Source organism: Pongo abelii, chromosome 18, assembly GCF_028885655.2.
Source record: "Pongo abelii isolate AG06213 chromosome 18, NHGRI_mPonAbe1-v2.0_pri, whole genome shotgun sequence".
NCBI classification, from domain to species: Eukaryota; Metazoa; Chordata; class Mammalia; order Primates; family Hominidae; genus Pongo; species Pongo abelii.
Window position 1 is genome coordinate 47,870,494 of NC_072003.2, and position 25,209 is coordinate 47,895,702.

At 39.9% G+C, this 25,209-nt stretch overlaps 1 non-coding gene across 1 annotated transcript; it reads right to left on the minus strand.

Annotated features, from left to right (window-relative positions):
- Positions 1-1,003: 1,003 nt before the first annotated feature.
- LOC112129494 (small nucleolar RNA U13) lies at positions 1,004-1,109 on the minus strand. Its single transcript, XR_002911889.1, has one exon. It is a non-coding gene; the product is annotated as a small nucleolar RNA U13 (small nucleolar RNA).
- Positions 1,110-25,209: the final 24,100 nt, after the last annotated feature.

Consider the following 25,209-nt stretch of genomic DNA (forward strand, 5'->3'; position numbering starts at 1 on the left):
ATATATAGAAATGCAACTATTTGTGTGTTGATTTTGTATCCTGCAACTTTGCTGAATTAGTTTATTAGTTTAGTTTATTAGTTTTAACAGTTTAAATTTTTTAAACAATGTATTCTATTTAACCCTCTATATTCAAAATATTTCAATGTGTAATCAGATAAAAATTATTAGTGATTTTTACTTTTGATTTTAGCAGTTAGAATCTTCTCTGTTTTTTTCTTAGTCAATCTAGATAAAGGTGTGTCAATTTTATTGATTTTTTTTAAGAATCAACTTTTGGTTTTATTGATTTTCTCTATTGTTTTTCTATTCTCTATTTTTACTTATCTCTGCTCTAATCTTTATTATTTCCTTCCTTCTGCTAGCTTTGGGTTTAGTTTGTTCTTTTTTTTTTCTAGTTCCTTAAGGTTTAAAATCAGATCGTTGGTTTTAGATATTTCCTTTTTAACATTAGCATTTATAGCTATAAATTTCACCCTTAGCACTGCTTTTGCTACATTTCATAAGTTTTGGTATATTGTGTTTTCATTTTCTGTTGTATCAAGATATTTTCTCTTTTTTTGTGTCAAGATATTTTAAAATTTCCCTTCTGATTTTCTCTGTAGCTCATTTAGTGTTTACGAGTATGTTAATTTCCACATATTTATGAATTTTCCAATTTTCCTTTTGCTATTGATTTGTTTCACTCCATTGTGATCAGTAATGATACTTGGTATGAGTTAAATCTTTTAAAATTTATTAAGACTTTTTTTTTTGCTTAACATGTGGTTTACCCTGGACAATGTTCCATGTACACTTGAGAAAAATGTATATTCTGCTATTGTTGATGGAGTGTTCTGTATATGTCTGTTAGGTCCAGTTGGTTTGTAGTGTTGCTCATGTCCTTTATTTCCTTATTGATCTGTCAGTTCTATCCATTATTGATATGAGATCTCATATATATATATATATATATATATATATATATATATATATATATGCACACACACACACACCCATAACACATCAGATGGGGTAATGCACCGATGTTGTAACAAAGTTTTAGAGAGACACATCTCATACATGAGTGTGCAAACCCAATCAGCATACTTATGAGCTACAAAATGTATAAACACTCCACCACCAACAGCAGAATATACATTTTAATGATAAGTTTTGATTCTTTTTGGTGTATATTCTATAACTATTTTCTTCATTGTTATCAGGGGTATTACATAAAATATTCTAAATATAAAACAATAAATTTTGAATGGATACCAACTTAATCTTGATTGCATACAAAAACTAATCTTTACAGCTCTGCCCCACATTTTAATGTCATTTATGTTGTGAACTACCCCTTTATATATTGTGTGCCCATCAAAATAGATTTATAATTATTTTTGTGCATTTGTATCTTTAATACTGTGGCAAATATGAAGTTCCTGATTCTTAGGTGGATTCTTAAATTATTGATTTTAAACTACAACTTTTCTTCTAAGTACTATTTTAGCCGTATTTCCCAAATAGTCTTATGTTTGGGTTTCATTTTCATCAAGTTTTAAAGTTTTTTATTTTATTTTGTTTTTTAGAGATGAGGTCTTGACTGTGTTGCCCAGGCTGGAGTGCAGTGGCTATCCACAAGCACAATCATAGTGTACTGCCAGCCTCTAACTCCTGACCTTGAGCAATTCTTCCACATTGGCCTCCCAGGTAACTGGGAATATAGGTACATGCCACTGTGCCCAGCTCTCATTTTCATTAAGTTTAAAATATTTACTTGTTAATATTGCAATTTATTTCTTTACTCATTTATTATTTAGAAATATATTTTAAATTTTTAAATATTTAAATATATAAAATTTTAAATATTTAAAAATATTTCCAGATATTTTATTGTTATTGATTTCTAATTTAATTCCATTGCAGTCAGAGAACATATTCTGCAAAATTTCAGTTCTTTAACATTTATTGGAACTTTTTTTGTGACCTAGCATATATTCTGTCTTGTTGAAATTTCCATATGCCCTGAAAGGGAATGTGTATTCCACAGTTATTCAGTGGAGCAGTCTATAAATGTCAATTATGTTCAGTTGATTGACTGTGTTAAGTGTTTTGTAGCCTCACTGATTTACTGTCTACTTATTCTTTCAGTTATTGAGACAAGAGTGTTGAAATATCCAGCTATAATTATGAATTATTTTATTTGTTTTTAAAATTATATTAGTAAAGTTTGCTTTGTTTGATATTAACATACCCATTCCAGCTTTATTACCTTTTTTTTTTTTTTGACACAGGGTCTCACTCTGTCACCTAGGCTGGAGTACAGTAGTACAAACATAGTTCACTGTGCTTCGACCTCCTGGGCTTAAGTAATTTTCCCACCTCAGCCTCCTGAGTAGCTGGGATGACAGGCACACTGATGTGTGCCTGGCTAATTTTTAAAATTTTTTTTATAGCGATAAGGTCTCGCCCTGTTGCTTAGGCTAGCCTCAGCCTCCTAGGTTTAAGCAATCCTCCCCCGCTTGGCCTCCCAAAGTGTTGGGATTACAGGTGTGAGCCACCACACCTGGCCTCCAGCTTTAGTATCTTTAATGTTTGCATCATATATCTTTTTTCTATATTTTTATACTTATTTGTGTTTTAAAATTTAAAGTGAGTTTTTTGAATTCAGTATATAGCTGGGTCATGCTTTAAAAAATCTAATTTGGTATCTGCCTTTTAATTAAAATATTTAGATCATTTACATTTAATATAATTGAAAAAGTTGGATTTAAGTCTGCCATCTTGTTTTTTTATTTAAATTTTTTTCAGTTTTCTTTTTATTTCTTAGATCTACCTAATTGTCTGACATTTGTTTTCTATTTCCTTCATCTGCTCTTTACTCTTTACCCATCTCCGTTTTTTTGGCCTTTGATATGGTTTGGATGTTGTCCCCTCTAAATCTCACGTTGAATTTTAATCCCCAATGTTGGAGGTTGGGCCTGGTGAGAGATGTTTCAGTCGTGGGGGTGGACACCTCATGGTTTGGTGCTATCCTTGCAATAGTGAGTGAGTTCTTACAAGATATGGTTGCTTAAAAGTGTGTAGCACCTCCCTCCACTCCAAATCTTTCTTGTTCCTGCTCTGGCCATGTGATATGCCTGCTCCTGCTTCACCTTTCACCATAAGTAAAAGCTTCCTGAGGCCTCACCAGAAACTGAGCAGATGCCCCAGCACCATGCTTCCTGTACAGCCTACAGAACTATGAGCCAATTAAATCTCTTTTCTTTATACATTACCCAGTCTTAGGTGTTTATTTATAGTAATGCAAGAATAGCCAACACAGCCTTCTTTTGGAGTGTTTTTCTATTCCATTTTATCTGCTAATGTCTTATTAACTAAATACCTTTTAAACAGCTTTCTTGTAGTTACTCTAGGGCTTACAATGTATATCAATAGCAGGGCACAGTGGCTCACATCTGTAATCCTAGCACTTTGAGAGGCTGAGGTGGGTGGATCACTTGAGGCCAGGAGTTTGAGACCAGCCTGGCCCAAATGGTGAAACACTGTTTCTACTAAAAATAAAAAAAATTAGCTCGGCATGGTGGCGTGTGCCTCTGGTACCATCTACTTGGGAGGTTGAGGCAGGAGAATCACTTGAACCCATAAGGCAGAGGCTACAGTGAGCTGAGATCGCACCACTGTACTCCAGCCTGTGCAACAGAGTGAGATTCTGTCTCAAAGTAAATAAATAAATATACATCAACATCACAGACTACCTTCAAATATTATATCATTTAATGCACAATGTAAGAGTCTTACAACAATATACTTCAATCTCTCCCTCTCATACTTTGTGCACATACTTTGTCTTATATGTTACAAATCCCCAAATATATTGTTATAATTTTTGCTTCGGTCAATTATCTGTAATAAAACTTACAAGTGAAAAGAAAGTCTTTTATATTTACCCAAATATTTACCATTTCTAGCACTTTTTATTCTTTTTTTAATATGCAAGCTTTTATTTCAATAATTTTCCACTGCTTGAAGCACTTCCTTTAATATATATATTTTTTGACTTTTAAAAATTTTGTTTTAAGTTCCAGGATACATGTGCAGGAGGTGCAGGTTTGTTACACAGGTAAACATGTGCCATGGCGGTTTGCTGCACCTATCAACCCATCACCTAGGTATTAAGCCCCACATGCATTAGCTATTTATCCTGATGCGCTCTCTCCCCCGACTCTCGACAGGCCCTAGTGTGTATTGTTCCCCTCCCTGTGTCCATGTGTTCTCGTTGTTCAGCTGCCACTTATAAGTGAGAACATGTGGTGTGTGGTTTTCTGTTCCTGTGTTAGTTTCCTGAGGAGAATGGCTTCCAGTTCCATCCATGTCCCTGCAAAGGACATGATCGTATTCCTTTTTATGGCTGTATAGTATTCCACGGTGTATATGTACCATATTTTCTTTATCCAGTCTATCATTGATGGATGTTTGGGATGATTTCATGTTTTTGCTATTGTGAATAGTGCTGCAAGGAACATACATGTGCATGCATCTTTATAATAGAATGATTTATATATATATTTTAAATTATACTTTAACTTCTAGGGTACATGTGCACAATATGCAGGTTTGTTACATAGGTATACATGTGCCGTGTTGGTTTGCTGCACCCTTCAACCCGTCATTTACCCTAGGCATTTCTCTGAATGCTATCCCGTCCCCAGCCCCCCACCTGACAGGCCCCGGTCTGTGATGTTCCCCACCCTGTGTCCATGTTTTCTCATTGTTCAATTCCCACCTACGAATGAGAACATGTGGTGTTTGGTTTTCTGTCCTTGTGATAGTTTGCTGAGAATGATGGTTTCCAGCTTCATCCATGTCCCTGCAAAGGACATGAACTCATCCTTTTTTATGGCTGCATAGTATTCCATGGTGTATATGTGCCATATTTTATTTTTATTTATTTTATTATTTTATTTTTTATTTATTAATTTTTTTATTATACTTTAAGTTGTAGGGTACATGTGCACAACGTGCAGGTTTGTTACTAATGTATACAGTTGCCATGTTGGTGTGCTGCACCTGTTAACTTGTCATTTATATTAGGTATATCTCTTAATGCTATCCCTCCCCCTTCCCCCTACCCCACGACAGGCCCCGGTGTGTGATGATCCCCACCCTGTGTCCAAGTGCTCTCATTGTTCAATTCCCACCTATGAGTGAGAACATGTGGTATTTGGTTTTCTGTCCTTGCGATAGTTTGGTGAGAATGATGGTTTCAAGCTTAATCCATGTCCCTACAAAGGACATGAACTCATCCTTTTTTATGGCTGCATAGTATTCCATGGTGTATATGTGCCACATTTTCTTAATCCAGTCTATCATTGTTGGACATTTGGGTTGGTTCCAAGTCTTTGCTACTGTGAATAGTGCTGCAATAAACATATGTGTGCATGTGTTTTTATAGCAGCATGATTTATAATCCTTTGGGTATATACCCAGTAATGGGATGGCTGGGTCAAATGGTATTTCTATTCCTAGATCCTTGAGGAATCGCCACACTGTCTTCCACAATGGTTGAACTAGTTTACACTCCCACTAACAGTGTAAAAGTGTTCCTATTTCTCCACATCCTCTCCAGCATCTGTTGTTTCCTGACTTTTTAATGATCACCATTCTAACTGGTGTGAGGTGGTATCTCATTGTGGTTTTGATTTGCATTTCTCTGATGACCAGTGATGATGAGCATTTTTCTCAGGTGTCTGTTGGCTGCATAAATGTCTTCTTTTGAGAAGTGTCTGTTCATATCCTTTGCCCACTTTTAGATGGGGTTGTTTGTTTTTTTCTTGTAAATGTGTTTAAATTCTTTATAGATTATGGATATTAGCCCTTTGTCAGATGAGTAGATTGCAAAATTTTTCTCCCATTCTGTAAGTTGCCTGTTCACTCTGATGGTAGTTTCTTTTGCTGTGCAGAAGCTCTTTAGTTTAATTAGCTCCCATTTGTCAACTTTGGCTTTTGTTGCCATTGCTTTTGATGTTTTAGTCATGAAGTCTTTGCCCATGCCTGTCCTGAATAGTATTGCCTAGGTTTTCTTCTAGGGATTTTATGGTTTTAGGTCTTACATTTAAGTTTTTAATCCACCTTGAGTTAATTTTTGCATAAGGTGTAAGGAAGGGATCCAGTTTCAGCTTTCTCCATATGGCTAGCCAGTTTTCCCAACACCATTTATTAAATAGGGAATCCTTTCCCCATTTCTTGTTTTTGTCAGGTTTGTCAAAGATCAGATGGTTGTAGATGTGTGGTGTTATTTCTGAGGCCTCTGTTCTGTTCCGTTGGTCTATATATCTGTTTTGGTACCAGTACCATGCTCTTTTGGTTACTGTAGCCTTGTAGTGTAGTTTGAAGTCAGGTAGCATGATGCCTCCAGCTTTTTTCTTTTTGCTTAGGATTCTATTGGCTATGCAGGCTCTTTTTGGTTCCGTATGAACTTTAAAGTAGTTTTTTCCAATTCTGTGAAGAAAGTCATTGGTAGCTTGATGGGGATGTCATTGAATCTATAAATTACCTTGGGCAGTATGGCCATTTTCATGATATTGATTCTTCCTATCCATGAGCATGGAATGTTCTTCCTTTTGTTTGTGTCCTCTTTTATTTTGTTGAGCAGTGGTTTGTAGTTCTCCTTGAAGAGGTTCTTCACATCCCTTATAAGTTGGATTCCTAGGTATTTTATTCTCTTTGTAGCAATTGTGAATGAGAGTTCACTCATTATTTGGCTCTCTGTTTGTCTGTTATTAGTATATAGGAATGCTTGTGACTTTTGCACATTGATTTTGTATCCTGAGGCTTTGCTGAAGTTGATTATCAGCTTAAGGAGATTTTGGGCTGAGATGATAGGGTTTTCTAAATATAAAATCATGTCATCTGCAAACAGCTACAATTTGACACCCTCTTTTCCTAAATGAATACCCTTTATTTCTTTCTCTTGCCTGATTGCCCTGGCCAGAACTTCCAACACTATGTTGAATAGGAGTGGTGACAGAGGGCATCCTTGTCTTGTGCTGGTTTCAAAGGGAATGCTTCTAGTTTTTGCCCATTCTATATGATACTGACTGTGGGTTTGTCATAAACAGCTCTTATTATTTTGAGATATGTTCCATCAGTACCTAGTTTATTGAGAGTTTTTAGCATGAAGGGTTGTTGAATTTTGTCAAAGGCCTTTTCTGCATCTGTTGAGATAATCATGTGGTTTTTGTCTTTGGTTCTGTTTTGTGATGGATTACATTTATTGATTTGAGTGTGTTGAGCCAGCCTTGCATCCCAGGGATGAAGCCCACTTGATCATGGTGGATAAGCTTTTTGTTGTGATGCTGGATTCGGTTTGCCAGTATTTTATTCAGGATTTTTGCATCGATGTTCATCAGGGATATTTGTCTAAAATTCTCTTTTTTTTGTGTGTGTCTCTGCCAGGCTTTGGTATGAGGATGATGCTGGCCTCATAAAATGAGTTAGGGAAGATTCCCTCTTTTTCTATTGATTGGAATAGTTTCTGAAGGAATGGTACCAGCTCCTCTTTGTACCTCTGGTAGAATTTGGCTGTGAATCTGTCTGGTTCTGAACTTTTTTTGGTTGGTAGGCTGTTAATTATTGCCTCAGTTTCAGAACCTGTTATTGGTCTATTCAGAGATTCAGCTTCTTCCTGGTTTAGTCTTGGGAGTGTGTATGTGTCCAGGAATTTATCCATTTCTTCTAGATTTTCTAGTTTATTCATGTAGAGGTGTTTATAGTATTCTCTGATGGTAGTTTGTATTTCTGTGGGATCGGTGGTGATATCCCCTTTATCATTTTTTATTGTGTCTATTTGATTCTTCTGTCTTTTCTTCTTTATTAATTTTGCTAGCAGTCTATCCATTTTGTTATCTTTTCAAAAAACCAGCTCCTGGATTCATTGAGTTTTTGAAGGGTTTTTGTGTCTCTATCTCCTTCAGTTCTGCTCTGATCTTAGTTATTTCTTGCCTTCTGCTAGCTTTTGAATGTGTTTGCTCTTGCTTCTCTAGTTCTTTTAATTCTGATGTTAGGGTGTCAATTTTAGATGTTTCCTGGTTTCTCTTGTGGGCATTTAGTGCTATAAATTTCCCTCTACACACTGCTTTAAATGTGTCCCAGAGATTCTGGTACATTGTGTCTTTGTTCTCATTGGTCTCAAAGAATATCTTTATTTCTGCCTTCATTTCATTATTTAGCCAGTAGTCATTCAGGAGCAGGTTGTTCAGTTTCCATGTAGTTGTGCGGTTTTGAGTGAGTTTCTTAATCTTGAGTTCTAAGTTGATTGCACTGTAGTCTGAGAGACAGTTTGTTGTGATTTCTGTTTTTTTACATTTGCTGAGGAGTGCTTTACTTCCATTTATGTGGTCAATTTTAGAATAAGTGTGATGTGGTGCTGAGAAGAATGTATATTCTGTTGATTTGGGGTGGAGAGTTCTGTAGATGTCTATTAGGTCCACTTGGTGCAGAGCTGAATTCAAGTCCTGGATATCCTTGTTAACCTTCTGTGTCGTTGATCTAACATTGATAGTGGGGTGTTAAAGTCTCCCATTATTATTGTGTGGGAGTCTAAGTCTCTTTGTAGGTCTCTAAGGACTTGTTTTGTGAATCTGGGTGCTCCTGTATTGGGTGCATATATATTTAGGATAGTTTGCTCTTCTTGTTGAATTGATCCCTTTACCATTATGTAATGGCCTTCTTTGTCTCTTTTGATCTTTGTTGGTTTAAAATCTGTTTTATCAGAGACTAGGATTGCATCCCCTGCTTTTTTTTCTTTCCATTTGCTTGGTAGATCTTCTTCCATCCTCCCTTTATTTTGAGCCTATATGTGTCTTTGCACATATAGGTCTCCTGGGTCTCCTGAATGCAGCACACTGATGGGTCTTGGCTCTTTATCCGTTTGCCAGTCTGTGTCTTTTTTTTTTTTTTCTGAGATGGAGTCTTGCTCTATTGCCCAGGGTGGAGTGCAGTGGGGCGATCTTGGCTCCCTGCAAGCTCCACCTCCTGGGTTCATGTCATTCTCCTGCCTCAGCCTCTCGAGTAGCTGGGACTACAGGTGGCTGCCATGACGGTTGGCTAATTTTTTGTATTTTTAGTAGAGACGGGGTTTCACCATGTTAACCAGAATGTTCTTGATCTCCTGACCTCGTGATCTGCCTGCCTCAGCCTCCCAAAGTGCTGGGATTACAGGCATGAGCCACTGTGCCCAGCCTGGTCTGTGTCTTTTAATTGGGGCATCTATCCCATTTACTTTTAAGGTTAATATTATTATGTGTGAACTTGATCCTGTCATTATGATGTTAGCTGGTTATTTTGCCCATTAATTGATGCAATTTCTTCATAGCAGTGATGGCCTTTACAATTTGGCATGTTTTTGCAGTGGCTGGTACCGGTTTTTCCTTTCTATGCTTAGTGCTTCCTTCAGGAGCTCTTGGAAGGCAGGCCTGGTGGTTACAAAATCTCTCGGCATTTGCTTGTCTGTAAAGGATTTTATTTCTCCTTCACTTATGAAGCTTAGATTGGCTGGATATGAAATTCTAGGTTGAAAATTCTTTTCTTTAAGAATGTTGAATATTGGCCCCCACTCTTTTCTGGCTAGTAGGGTTTCTGCTGAGAGATCAGCTGTTAGTCTGATGGGCTTCCCTTTGTGGGTAACCTGACCTTTCTCTCTGGCTGCCCTTAACATTTTTTCCTTCATTTCAACCTTGGTGAATCTGACAATTATGTGTCTTGGGGTTGCTCTTCTCGAGGAGTATCTTCGTGGTGTTCTCTGTATTTCCTAAATTTGAATGTTGGCCAGCCTTGCTAGGTTGGGTAAGTTCTCCTGGATAATATCCTGAAGAATGTTTTCTAACTTGGTTCCATTCTCCCCATTGCTTTTGGGTACACAGTCAAATGTAGATTTGTTCTTTTCACATAGTCTTGGAGGCTTTGTTCATTTCTTTTTATTGTTTTTTCTCTAATCTTTTCTTCTTGCTTTATTTCATTAATTTGATCTTCAATCAGTGGTATCCTTTTTTCCTCTTGATTGAATTGGCTATTGAAGCTTGTGCATATGTCACGAAGTTCTCGTGCTATGGTTTTTAGCTCCATCAGATCATTTAAGGTCTTCTCTACACTGTTTATTCTAGTTAGTCATTCATCAAACCTTTTTTCAAGGTTTCTAGCTTCCTTGTGATGGGCTAGAACGTGTTCCTTTAGCTCGGAGAAGTTTGTTATTAGCGACCCTCTGAAGCCTACTTCTGTCAACTCGTCAAGTCATTCTCTGTCCAGTTTGTTCCATTGCTGGCGAGGAGCTGCGATGCTTGGGAGGAGAAAAGGCCCTCTGGTTTTTGGAATTTTCATCTTTTCTGCTCTGTTTCCTCCCCATCTTTTTGGTTTTATCTACCTTTGGTCTTTGATGTTGGTGACCTACAGATGGGGTTTTGGTGTGCATGTCCTTTTTGTTGATGTTAGTTTTCTTTCTAACAGTCAGGCCTCTCAGCTGCAGGTCTGTTGGAGTTTGCTGGAGTTCCACTCCAGACCCTGTTTGCCTGGGTATCACCAGTGGAGGCTGCAGAACAGCAAATATTGCTGCCAGATCCTTCCTCTGGAAGCTTCGTCCTAGAAGGGCGCCCACTGGTATGAGATGTCTCTTGGCCCCTACTGTGAGGTATCTCCCAGCCAGGCTACATGGGGCTCATGGACCCACTTGAGGAGGCAGTCTGTCCATTCTCAGAGCTTGAATGCTGTGCTGGGAGAACCACTGTTCTCTTCAGAGCTGTCAGACAGGGACGTTTAAGTCTGCAGAAGCTGTCTGCTGCCTTTTGTTCAGCTATGCCCTGCCCACAGAGGTGGAGTCTGTAGAGGCAGTAGGCCTTGCTGAGCTGCAGTGGGTTCCACCCAGTTCAAGCTTTCCTGGCCACTTTGTTTACCTACTCAAGCCTCAGCAATGGTGGATGCCCCTCCCCCTGCCAGGCTGCAGCCTAGCAGGTGGATCTCAGACTGCTGCGCTAGCAGTGAATAAGGCTCTGTGGATGTGGGACCTGCTGAGCCAGGCATAGGAGGGAATCTCCTGGTCTGCTGGTTGCTAAGACCATGGGGAAAGCACAGTATGTGGGTGGGAGTGTACTGTTTTCCCAGACGCAGTATGTCATGGCTTCCCTTGGCTAGGAAAGGGAAATCCCCCGACCCCTTGCACGTCCCGGATGAGGCATCACCTTGCCCTCCTTTGGCTCACTCTTCATGGGCAGCACCCACTGTCCAACCAGTCCCAGTGAGATGAACCAGGTACCTCAGTTGGAAATGCAGAAATCACCTGTCTTCTGCATAGACCTTGCTGGGAGCTGCAGACCAGAGCTCTTTCTATTCAGCCATCTTGGAAGCAACCCCTTTAATATTTTTTGTAGTGTAGATATGCTAGTGATGAATTATATTAGCATTTGCTTTTCTGAAAATATTTTTATTTGCCTTCTTTTTTTTTTCTTTAGATGGAATCTTGCTCTGTCACCTAGGCTGGAATGCAGTGGCATGATCTTGGTTCAGTACAACCTCTGCCTCCCAAGTTCAAGCAATTCTCCTGCCTCAGCCTCCTGAGTAGCCAGGATTACAGATGCCTGCCACCACACTCAGCTAATTTTTGTATATTTTAGTAGAGACGGGGGTTTCACCATGTTGGCCAGGCTGGTCTCGAATGCCTGACCTCAAGTGATCTGTCTGCCTTGGCCTCCAAAGTGCTGGGATTACAGGTGTGAGCCACCATGCTGGGCCTGCCTTCATTTTTGAGATATATTTTTATTGTATATAGAATCCTAAGTTGACAGTTATTTTTTTCTCTAGTATTTTAAAGATGTTATCTCTTTTCTGAATTTCTGATGAGAGGTCTGAAATCATTTTCATCTTTGTTCCTCTGTACACAATGAGTCATTTTTTTCCTCTGGCTTTCAGGAATTTGATTAAGATGTGCCTTGATGTGCTTTGCTTTATTTATTTTGTTTGAGGTTTGTTGAACTTCTTGGATCTGTCTTTCTGATTTTCATCAAATTTGTAAAAAAAAAAGTTGGCATTATTTCTTTCAAAGTTTTCTTATGCTTCTTTATATACCTCTTTCTCTGGGACTCCAATTATATGTATATTAAACTGTTTGATTTTGTTCCATAGGATATTAAGACTGTTCATTTTTATAGTTTTTAATTTTGTTTTGTGCCTTATTTTGGCTGGTTGCTACTGTTACTTCTTCAATTACATATTTTCTTCTACAGTATCTAATATCCAGTTATTCCTATCCAGTGAAAGTTTCTCTTGAGCTGTTGTGTTTTTCATTTCTGATATTTTTATTTAAAACAATAACTTCCACTTTTCCTTTTGCTTGTGCTTTTCTTTTAACTAGTTAAGCATTTTGAACACATTTATAAAAGCTCTTTTAATGCCTTTGTTAATTACATAAGTTTTGTCATTTCTAGGTCTGTTTCCATTGATTAATTTTTTTCTTAATTTTTAGTTTTACATTGAAAAATATTATTTATTTATTTTTGAGATAGCGTCCTGCTCTTTCACCCAGGCTGGAGTGCAGTGGCATTATCTTGGCTTACTGCAGCCTCAGCCTCCTGGGCTATCCATTCTATGCTAGCTAGACAATCTTGGTACCTCCTTTCACAGCCATAGCAATCATTCCAAGAGGAGATAGTGTCAATCATAGTCTTCAATAGCACTAATATACAGACATAGACAGAGATGCATGTTCTCTGGCTTGGCATGTTAAGCTGGGAGAATGTGATCTGGGTCAATTAAAGATCATTTCCCTCTGCCTTATGGAGAAAGACTGACTGCTGTGGGAGAGAATGAAATCAGCTATTGAGTGAAGAAGGGCAAATGGGTAGAGATAGAAGAATAAAATAGAAAAATAAAAATATTGGGAAATCCCTAGATCCATCTGTGCACAAAGCTAGCAAATCCCACCTTTCCCTGTTCTTTGAACCAATTGATTTCCATTTTGCTTAGTTTAGTTTGAGCTGAGATTTTCTTACTTATATTTGAAAGAATTTGGGTTAAGACAGCCCCCTCCACTTTTGTAATAAAGTGTAGCTCCAGGGAAGCTACTCACTGACCCCAGCAGCCTTCCCTGCTTTTGGTAATTTATGCTGACATTCCTACCAGGCACACCATGCTACGCTTATCAAAATGCAATTCAGAACATGTCTTGGTACCATGGAAAGAACTAAAGCTCAGAGTCAGAAATATCTGGATTAAAGATTTTTTGCTGCCTGTTAGCTGTATGAACTGAAAGGTTACTGCACATACTCTATTTCCTTCCCAATAAAGACGGGAGGAAGAGGGGAGGAAGTAGGTAAGCGCATAGTACCAGTGAGAATTAGGTTTAATCACATAGAATTGGAAACCTAAGAATTCTTTGATAACATAGAAGTTTGTTTCTTTGTCATGTAAATTAATTGGAGGTAACTGATCCAGGCTTCACAAAGCCATCAGGCAGCCATTCCTTCTAACTTTTTTCTTCACCATCCTAACATATGACTTCATTCTCAAAGTTCTTCCCTGCAGAATCAATGTGTTTCACCCACCCAGGTCCACAGAGAAATGGTTAGGAAAGTGGACAGGTATTTTTCTGTGTTGGAAATTTTCTTCTCAGAAGGGAGTTTTCCTGTGCTCCTATGGTTCACGCCAGTTAGCAGAATCTGCCTAAGCAGGAAGTTGGATGCTTTCTGAATTTCCAATAAGTGGGAGGAGATTCAATAAAAGACTATGTGATAGTAGCAACCATGATGAGTTGTAAGTATTTTTATCAGCTGGGAAAGATAGTGCTTTGCTTAAAATGATTAAGCTTGGATGCATCTGTGGGGATGGCAAAGAAAGGATGAATATAGGGAAGCTAAATGATTTGGGGACTGTAGGAATACGGGCAAAAGAAAAACCTAATTTCACACAGATGCCTGGCATCTCAAAGGTCCCCTTCTCCCCACCTGCCATGATTCTCCCCATTCCTCTAGCATCCTTTTTTGGCCTCTTCTTTCCCATAACTTCATCCTTCCTAGCCTCTTGTTTTTCACTCCTCTAGTCCCACCTCCCCTAATCTATCTTCGTAACAGAGCAAGAGATGTCTTCCCAAAACACAATTTTGTTACCTGCTTTTCTATTTTGGTGACTTGGAGGGTTTGTTTTGCATCATGGTGCTAGGTTTTCGTCACTAGGACCGGTTTCGTCAGGATCCATAGCCCCTAGGATCCTGGAATAATGTAATTTAAGAGGTTAGGACAAAGACTACTTGACAGTTAGCCTCTTAGGAGATTTTTATTGATACTGAACAAGTATCATGTCTTTGGAGTTAAGTCTGAACCACAGAGTCAGGGTGGTCTAAGCTGTGCTGCACTAACAACTCTGAAATCTCAGTGGGTTGATTCAACATAAGTGTATTTTTTGCCTATGTTAAGTAGGCAATGTGTGCGAGCAAGGGGCTCTTCTCCACACAGACACTCAGGGACCAGAGTCTCCACCATCTTAGAGAGGCACTTCCTTGAACATGTGGTCCTCTCAGTGCCTGCAGCAGAAAAGAGCACTGGAGAGTGCCTGTCCTTGGAATTAGTTCTTCTTCCCTAATTAGAGTGTAAGTCTCTTGAGGGCAGGGACTGTGTCTTATATTCATCTATTTATTTATTCTCTCAGAAATCTGGGCAGAAGATGGTATTAAGGTATAGTTTGGCCAAGAACCTGGGAAAACCAAAATTCTACCCATTGTTTCTGACCAAGACCCTGGGAGAAAGGAACTAGGACAAATGGGAAACTAGCACTTGCTTCCAAATGCAGAGGAATCTGGTGCTGGACCCCATGGCATTGACTAACCCTTACACTTACTCTTCCATGATGTAGTTGAGTGTGGCCAGGCCTGGTGGCGCGTGCCTGTACTCCCAGCACTTTGGGAGGCCTAGGCGGGTGGATCACTTGAGGCCAGGTGTTTGAGACCAGCCTGGCCAGCATGGTGAAACCCCGTCTCTACTAAAAATACAAAAATTAGCTGGGTATGGGCCAGGCTCGGTGGCTCATGTCTTTAATCCCAGCACTTTGGGAAACTGAAGTGGTTGGATCACCTGAGCTCAGGAGTTTGAGACCAGCCTGGGCAGCACGGTGAAACCCCAGCTCTAGAAAAAAGTAAAAACCAAAAATTACCCTGGCGTGCTAGTGCACGCCTGTAGTCCCAGCTATTTGGGAGGTGGAGGTGGGAGGATTGCTTGAACTCGGGAGGTGGAGGTTGCAGTGAGCTGAGATCATGCCACTGCACTCCAGCCTGAGTGACAGAGCAAAACCCTGTCTCAAAAAAAAAAAAAAAAAAAAAAAAAAGAAAGAAAATGTAGTTGAGTGCCGTTTCTGCTCTGCCTATGTTGTCAAGACCTGAAGAGGAAAGATTGATCCATTCCACCCCTTCCAGAGCCAGAAGGCTGTAATCAGAGAGTGGAATTGTGAGAATAGAAGCACCAATTTCCAGCACCTGGTACCAGGCTGGCTTAGTGCTGTGCTAGGGCTGGTGCCATGTGGGAGAAGAAGTAGGAGGTAAGATAGGCGGCTGAGTGTTCTCCATCAGGGACTCACTCTGTCTCCTTTCTCTCTTATATGCACAGACCTCCTAACACGGTGCCTTCACCCTTCAGCCCAATAAGTGTTCACAAAACTGACCAGACCATGGAAATTCCTTCTCCTTGGGCAACTGAAGAAAAGGATAAAGAGAAAGAAAGAAGGCTTGAATGTTTTCCTTTCAAGGCAATATATTACTTACTTAATATTAGAATTAACTAATTAATAAACCTCTTAGCTTCTCCTATGGGCAAACATTCTTCGAAGTTACCATATCAGGACTGGAGGCAAATAATAAATATCTAATGGTATAACAGGCCACAGTTTTTACTATCCTAGTGAAATCTGCATACTTTCAAAATTAAATCTGCTTGATTCCACCCACTAGAGTTTGCAGGTAACAACAATGACATAATGATGATGTCGACAGCAGTGGGTCTTGCTGATTCAGTGCTTACTATTACCTGTCACAATACTAACTGCAATGTACTGCTCATTTCTCACAACAAACCAGAGGATGGGATGTTATTCCTCTCCATTTTGTAGATAAGCTGACTGGGGTTCAGAGAGGTAAAGCGGCTTACCTAAAGACACACAGCAAGTGACAGGCAAGGCCAGTTCTGCCTGGACTCACAGTCCCAGTTTCTTCTTTTGCCTCCTTGATGAAAGCATCACTTTGAGGAAAGGCAAGGTTTTCCTAAGTTTACCTAGAAGAGGTTTGCATTTGAAACTTCTATAATAATAATTTTAATGATATTCATAAAAACAATCATCCTAGTACTTAATAATACACATACTTACCATGTATCAGATGCTGTTCTAAGTACTTTACATATTTCCATTCATTGAATCCTCATAACAGCACTGTGAGACAGGTACTATTATTATTTCCATTCTTCAGATGAAGCCACTGAGGCACAAGGTTAAGTAACTTGAAGTTTTATACCTAATAAATTAAGTCTGGTTTGAATTGTCCAAACTGTCTGACAGTTAGACATACTGACAATTATAACTATTCTGTGTATAAATAAATAAAACTATACAGTCATGCCTCATTTTATTATGCCTCAAGATACTGCATTTTTTTTTTTACAGATTAAAGGTTTGCGGCAGCCCTGGGTTGAGCAAATCTATCAGTGCCATTTTCCCAACAGCATGTACTTGCTTTGTCTTTGTGTTACATTTGGGTAATTCTCATAATAATTCAAATGTTTCCATTATTATTATATCTGTTATGGTGATCTGTGATCAGTGATCCTTGATGTTACTATTGTAATGGTTTTAGGGCTCCATAAACTGCACCCAGATGAGAGGAAGAACTTTGATAAGTGAGTGTGTTCCGACTGCTCCACCAATCAGCCATTCCCCTGTCTCTCTTCTCCTTGGGCCTCTCTATTCCCTGAGACACAACAATATTGAAATTAGGCCAGTTAATAACACTACAATAGCCTCTAAGGTTCCAGTGAAAGGAGTAATCCCGCATCTCTCACTTTCAATTAAAAGCTAGAGATGATTGAGCTTAGTGAGGAAGGCATGTTGAAAGCTGAGATGGGCCAAAAGCTAGGTCTCTTGTGCCAAACTGTTAACCAAGTTGTGAATGAAGAAGAGACGTTCTTGAAGGAAATTAAAAGTGCTGCTCCAGTGAATGCATGAAAAATAAGAAAGTGAAACAGCCTTATTGCTGATATGAAGACAGTTTTAGTAATCTGGATAGAAGATAAAACCAGCCACGACATTCCCTTAAGCCAAAGCCAAATCCAGTGTAAGGCCCTAACTCTCCTCAATTCTGTAAAGGTTGAGAGAGGTGAGGAAGCTGCAGAATAAAAGTTGGAAGCTAGCAGAGCCTGGTTCATAAGGTTTAAAAAAGATGCCATCTCTATAATATAAAAGTGCAAGGTGAAGCAGCAAGTGCTGGTGGAGAAGCTGCTGCAAGTTATCTAGAAGATCTAGCTAAGATCAACGATGAAAGTGGCTACACTAAACAACACATTTTCTATATAGATGAAATGGCCTTCAGAAAAAGGAAAAAGATCAGATGGAAGAAGGTGCCATCTTTCATAGCTAGAAAGGAGAAGTCAATGCCTGGCTTCAAAGCTTCAAAGGACAGGCTGAATCTCTTATTCAGGGCAAGCGCAGTTGATGACTTTAAGTTGAAGCCAGTGCTCATTTACCATTCCCCAAATCCTAGGGCCCTTAAGAAACATTTTAAATCACTTCTGCTTATGCTCTATAAATGGAACAACATAGCCTGGATGGCAGCACATCTCTTTATAGCATGGTTTACTGAATATTTTAAACTCATTTTTGAGACCTACTGCTTAGAAAAAAGTCTTTTCAAATTTTATTGCTCACTACAAATAATAACAATAAATAAAAAATAAAAAGGCTGGGTGCAATGGCTCATACCTGTAATCCCAAGTATGATTTGGGAAGCCAAGGTGGAAGGATCACTTGAGTCCAGGAATTCAAGACCAGCATGGGCAACATAGGGAGACCCTGTTTCTACAAAATAATAATAAAAAAATTTACTGCTTATTGACCAATGCACCTGGTCACCCAGGAGCTCTGATGGAGGTGCACAAGGAGATTAATGTAGTTTTCATGCCTGACAACACAATTCTGCAACTGACAAATCAAGGGGTAATTTTGACTTTAAAGGCTATAGCTGCCATAGACAGTGATTCCTCTGTTGGATCTGGGCAAAATGAATTGAAAGTCTTCTGGAAAAGATTCACCATTCTAGATGTCTTTAAGAACACTTGTGATTCACAACATTAACAGGAGTTTGGAGGAAGCTGATTTCAACCCACATGGATGACTTTGAAGGGCTTAAGATTTCAGTGAAAGAAGTCACTCCAGATGTGCTGTAAATAGCAAGATAATTAGAATTAGAATTGAAGCCTGAAGATGTAATTGAACTGTTGCAATCTCATAAAACTTGAATGGGTACGAAGTTGCTTCTTATGGATGAACAAAGAAACTGGTTTCTTGAAATGGAAACTACTCCTTGTAATAATGCTGTGAAAATTGTTGAAATGACAACAGTGTTTAGAATATTACATACATTTAGTTGATAAAGCCATGACAGGATTTGACAGGATTGGATACGATTTTTTTTTTTTTTTTGAGACAGTGTTTGCTCTGTCACCAGGCTGAAGTGTAGTGGCACGATCTTGGCTCACTGCAACCTCTGCCTCCCAGGTTCAAGCGATTCTCCTGCCTCAGCCTCCCGAGTAGCTAAGACTACAGGTGGGTGCCACCACACCCAGCTAATTTTTGTATTTTTAGTAGAGACAGGGTTTCACCATGTTGGCTAGGATGGTCTCGATCTCTTGACCTTGTGATCTGCCTGCCTCGGCCTCCCAAAGTGCTAGGATTACAGGCGTGAGCCACTGCACCTGGCCAGTTGAATACAATATTTAAAGAAGTTCTACTGTGGGTAAAACGCTACCAAACAACAGCACATGGTACAGAGAAATATTTCATGAAAGGAAGAGTCAATCAATGAGGCAAACTTCACTGTTGTCTTATTTTAAGGAACTGCTGCAGCCACCCCAACCTTGAGCAACCATCACTCTGATCAATCAGCAGCCATCAATATTGAGACAAGACTCTCCACCAGCAAAAAGATTATGACTTGGCCGGGTGCGGTGGCTCACGCCCGTAATCCCAGCACTTTGGGAGGCTGAGGCAGACAGATCACCTGAGGTCAGGAGTTCGAGACCAGCCTGACCAACATTGTGAAACCTGTCTCTACTAAAAATACAAAAAATTAGCCGGGTATGGTGGTAGGCACCTATAATCTCAGCTATTTGTAAGGCTGAAACAGGAGAATTGCTTGAACCTGGGAGGTGGAGGTTGCAGTGAGCCGAGATCACATCATTGCACTCCAGCCTGGGCAACAAGAGCAAAACTCCGTCTAAAAAAAAAAAAAAGTATGACTCACTGAAGGCCCACATGATCATTCGCAATTTTTAGCCATAACATATTTTTAAAATTAAAGTATATACATTGATTTTTTAGACATAATGGCATTGTACTCTTATTAGACTACAGCATAGGGTAAACATAACTCCTCTATGCACTGGGAAACAAAAAAATTTGTGACTCACTTTATTGCGACATTTGCTTCAGTGCGCCAGTCTGGAACCGAGTCTGCAATCTCCCGGGGTATGCCTGTATATAGTAATAATAATCACATACATGCCCTGAGATGGTTGCAGGATAATGGGGAAGATTTCATGGTGGGCTTCCAGAATTCATTTTATGTTTGTGGTTTGCTTCACATGGCTACACTTATGAATGGAATCTCCATGAGACAAGGGTCTTTGGTTCACTCCCTGCTGTGTCTGAACTCTTAGAATGGTGCTCAGCGCACAAAGGGTGACTTGGTGGCTGAGAGCATCTTCCCTAGTTCATTTGTGTGTGTATATATATATATGATAGTAGTTATATGGTGACACGGGAAAGAACATTGGGCAAGGAAGTAGAACTGGATTTGAGCTCCGCCCTGATTTACCTTACTATTTGGGTGAACTTGCCCAGTTACTTTAATCCTTATGAGCCCCAATTACCTCATCTGTGGAATGGAGCAGTTACTGTGCTCCCTCTCCGGGGTCTTATGAGAATTTGATGCCAATGGGCTGTGAGAGAGCTATGTAAACTCTGAAGCGCATTATTTGATTAAAAGCTCTGGCTCATTTGGCTGCCTTAGTTGTAAGAAATAGAAGCTTCCAAAGAAACAGCAATGAGGTCTTACTATCAGGATGCACATAGCAAAAAAGGAAGCTAAGACTCTGACTTGTCCTGAGAGCCTTCAAAGAGTCTAAGTGAGGCACAGTTCAGGGACGGGAAGGTTCTGAGGCTTTTCTACTGACAGGATCATTTTGGGCCCTCAGTTGGAGTTTGCAGACATACTATTTTAAGGTAATATAACATCTCCTAATATTTGCCTTTACCTTTCCTACTTTTATGGACATCCTTCCTGCCTCTGTTTCCTGCTCCCCTGTGTATTTTTCTCCTCCTCAGGGCTCCTGCTTCTGCATAACTTCAGCTTACTTATAGCCCTTAGGACTTAGGATCTGTCCAGCATATATTCTAGATCAAATTCCTAAGAGATAATCTGACAGGCTCCATTGATTCTATTTTCTCTTTTTTAGCTGAGCTTTTTCCACCAGGATGCCTCATGGGTCAGTGTCCACCCCAGTTCAATCACCTGTGGCTAGGGGATAGGTCTGTGGCTTCACTGTACACTGTCTTGGATCACTCACTCTTGGGAAACCAGCCACCATGTTATGAGGGCACTCAAGTTCTCTGTGGAGAGATCCATGTGATGAGGAAATGAGGTCTCCTGCCAAAAGCCAGAACCAACTTCCCAGTCATGAGTGACATCTTAAAAGTAGATCCTGCAACCCACAGTGAAGCTTTCAGTTGGTTTATCCCCAGCTGACACCCTGACTGCGACCTCATGAGAAACCCTGATCCAGAATTTCCCAGCTAAGCTGTGCCTGAATTCCAGACTCACAGAAACTGTGAGAGATAATAAAAATTGATTTAGGCCACTAAGTTTTACAGAAATTAGTTGTGTGGCAATAGATAACTAATACTGGGTGGGTGTTGAGAAAAATAGACATACCTTGCATGGTCCCAGGTGAAATGTTACAAGATCCTCAAGCAAAGGAAGATTAGTTTCCTAGACACAGAAGGAGGTGCTCCTCCTTTCTATGAAAAAGAGGCTCAGAAAGACAGGGGCTTAGGGTTTTTAGCATCATCTGAGTCCACCCACATATCCTTATTTTATATCCAGGGTCCCACTCTTTCGTAATCAATGCCTTAACATATGAGACGTGGTGGTCTGACAATTCAACTTAAGTTGTGATTCAGTAACTCATAATTAGGTTTTGCATTCGGTTTTTGCTGAGATGGTATCTGCAGTTATAAGAAATAATAATTAAAGCTCTCTGGTTCGCTGACCAGGACTTAAGGTGAGCATTAAAGCCTTGAATTTGTCCATTTTCTTAATCTCTTCGGTGCAGGTAGATATAGCTGTCCCACTATATGGTCCTTGAAGTCGTTGTCATACCTTTAACAGTCAAGCGTAGCAGCCATTTGGTCCCCAAGGCAATTGCTTCAGTAGGGAATCTATCATGATCAATTGTGGGTGATAATTTGATTAATTATGATGCCACTGCCTACTATGGGTTGCTACTACTAACAACCCATTTCTCAAACACTCCACAACTGCATTTAAGGCCAAGATCATGACAAAAGCAATCCCAGAATGCTCTCTGAAGACCATTTTCTGGGATCACTCCTGATATTAAATATTGGATCAGTCAGAGTCAAGTCAGGGAAAAAAGGTTGTATTAGTTTTCTCTAAATTAAATTATCTCTTTCAAAGGGACCTAAAGGCAAAAAGGAAACACAAAGGTATCAAAATACAGTACCTGCAGAAAGATACAGTACCCTTAGTGCTTGCTATGGTTTAAATGTATGTGTCCTTCCAAAATTCATATGTTGGAACTTAACCCCCAAATTGATGATACTGAGGTGGGGCCCTTAGGGGATGATTAGGTCATGAGGGTTCCACCCTTAGAGATGGGATTAGTGCCCTTATAAAAGGGCTTCAGGGAGAGAGTTCTCTGTCCCTTCTGCCATGTGAAGGCACAGTGTTTGTTCCCTCCAGAAGACACAGCAACAAGATGCCATCTTGGAAGCAGAGAGTGAGCCCTCACCAGACGCCAAATCAGCCAGCACCTTGATCTTGGACTTCTCAGCCTCCAGAGCTGTGACAAATAAATTTGTATTATTTCTAAATTACCCAGTCTAAGATATTTTGTTATAGCAGCCTGATTAGACTAAGACAGGGCTTGAGAAACAAAGTTACAGAGATGGGGTTTTTGGAACCTAGATTCTTGGAGGATGGGCCCTATGGAAGTGGGACTGAGAACTCAGAAGGGTATGCTGCCAGCTGGTGCTGTTACATGTTGCTGCTGCAGTGGAGGGCCATCACCAGAGTGATGCCAATAGGACAGGGCAAAACAGGAAAGAGCAAGTTATTTTTCCCTCCTCCAGCTTTCCAGTCTCCCTCAAGTGTCCTCCACATCAGCGGCTCCTAACAGGAAGCTATCTGGCAAAGAAGGAATTTATTTGCAGAGTCTCAGCCCCACATCACAGAAGGAAGTATAGATGAGTAGGCATGTTGCTGAGAAGCAATTGTTTAATAAGCTTACCTGCTGGAGGCATGGCATCTGAAATCCCTAATCAGGATGCTGATGTACTAGGGTAACCGTACCATAAGAGAATTTTACTTAAGACTGGGGTTTCCAAACACCGCATGTTCTCACTCATAAGTGGAAGGGGAACACTGAAAACACATGAAAACAGGGAGGGGAACATCACACACCCGGGCCTGTCGGGGGTGGGGGGCCAGGGGAGGGATAGCATTAGGAGAAATACCTAATGTAGATGATGGGCTGCTGGGTGCAGCAAGCCACCATGGCACATGTATACCTATGTAACAAATCTGCACATTCTGCACAGGTACCCCAGAACTTAAAGTATATAAAAAAAGACTGGGGTTTCCCTAAAACACTGCTTGGAACCCGAGGACAAGACTATAGGAGAGACTCCAGGCTATTGTGTTTTCTTAATCCGCCCACTGATGGCTTTCTCCACCTTCCTCCTGCTCCCAGTGCTGGCTCTGCAGACCGTGTAAGCTTAGCTAAGAGGAAGCTAACTCTGCACACACTTAGATCAATGCATACCCCAATTAGAGCCCTAAAGAGTATATGGCATGGGACCATCTTTGTACTGTTAAGTAGCCTTAGCAGGCTTTCTTTCTTTTTTTAGCACTTAAACTTCCTTATCTCATTAGCACAGTCTTCTGGAGGGAGAAGAACTAATTAGAGAACCTGGGTGACTTTGCCTCATACCTCCAACCTTTCCCAAACATCTGCCTTGCCTGCTAGAGAGAGCCAGAGCCTGCTGCTAGCCAGCTTTCTCTTTTGAGAAACCATCAAAAACATTTGCAAATAAATGTGATTGCCTTAAAATGCAGGAAAGAAGCACATTTTCCAATTACAAGCCTGGGTGATTGCTCTGGCTTGTTTAATTAATGGAGAGTGCATCTGTTTTCGGAGGCCCTTTTGAATGTGTTTTCTGGAGTTCCTTAATTAGTTACAAAAAGCTGCAGGTGTACTGGCAGGGGAGAACAGTAAAGCTGGGATGTATTCCAGAAGAGAGAATCTTTTTTAATGTAAATATTTAGTCATATGATGATGAGGTTCATTTTAAAGTTCTCTTTCCTACTTGGTCTGTGTGAAATGGTGTTGGAAGATATATTCGGGCTTCATTTGGACTGTTGACAAAATAAATTGAAACGGAAGAGACTAATTTTCATTATGACAGACACTTACATGCAGTTAGACCATTACCAGAATGACAAGTTATTCTTGTGTTGTCAGTGTGAGACTACTGCCTGGCTTTTTGGGCAAAAATGCTTGCAAAGATGACGAGTGGTTGCCTACTAATTCTGAGAACTGTTACACAATGGAACCCAGGGGGCAGTGAGGGAGGTTTTGTCCTCCTGGTAAGTAAAGATTATCTTGGATGTGTTGGAAAGGTTTACCCTTCTGTAACAATTTGTGAAAAACTGAGATGTTGCCTCTTATGGCAGTAATTACCACCTCTGGATCTGAGATATGATATTACCAATTGAAAGGTGCTCAAGGCTGAGTTTAGTCTGTGATGATAGAATGTGTGGGTGTTAGAGGATTAGGACTGTGCACTCTGATTAACTATAGAGGGCTGGGCAAACTGTGGCCCATGGGCTAAATTTGGCCCACAATCTGTTTTTTTAAATAAAGTTTTATTGGAACACTTTTACTCCTATTTGTTTACCTACTGCCACCATGGCAGAGTTGAGTAATTGCAGCTGCCTAAAATATTTATCGTCTGTCTCCCTATAGAAAAAGTTTGCTGACCTCTGGATTGTAAGTACACTGTGGTCTATGGAACAAAGCCTGAGGAGAGGGGCTGTGGCTTCTATTGCTTTATTTCTAGATCTATAAGTCAGAGCTAAAATTTCCTACTCTTTATGTCTTAAAGTACTGTGTGTGACATATTGGTTGAACATTTTTTCAAATGAATTTTTTTTTTTCACTAAGAAACATACCGTATAATTGAGAAAGTGGAAAATATGTCTTCATTTTTGCTTTGATGCTCTCTATGCTATGAACAAAGATTAAGTGATTCACTGAAACAAAACAACTTGAATTAGGCACTTCTGTTTTCCATCATGGCTCCACTTCTGCATCATCTGTAGCATTTACAAGATGAAAACTCAGTTTCACTCTAGGAGAGATGAACACGTAAGTCTCTCCTGGTGGTGGTTCACTGCTGTCTCTCACCCATGTATGTCCCAGGTCCAACTTCAGAAGCCTCAGTGCTTCACTCCAGTAACCACAAGAGGAGGCATCTCCATCCTGCAGATCTGAATTATCTTTTTATGTTTAAATCACACATCTTTGTTTTTAAGATTTCATAAATCAGGGTTATGTGGCCAGGATTAAAGTTTGAAGGCAAAATTGATTTTAGCAAAGCATCCTGTGAGCATTTAGGCACAGCTTGGTGAGC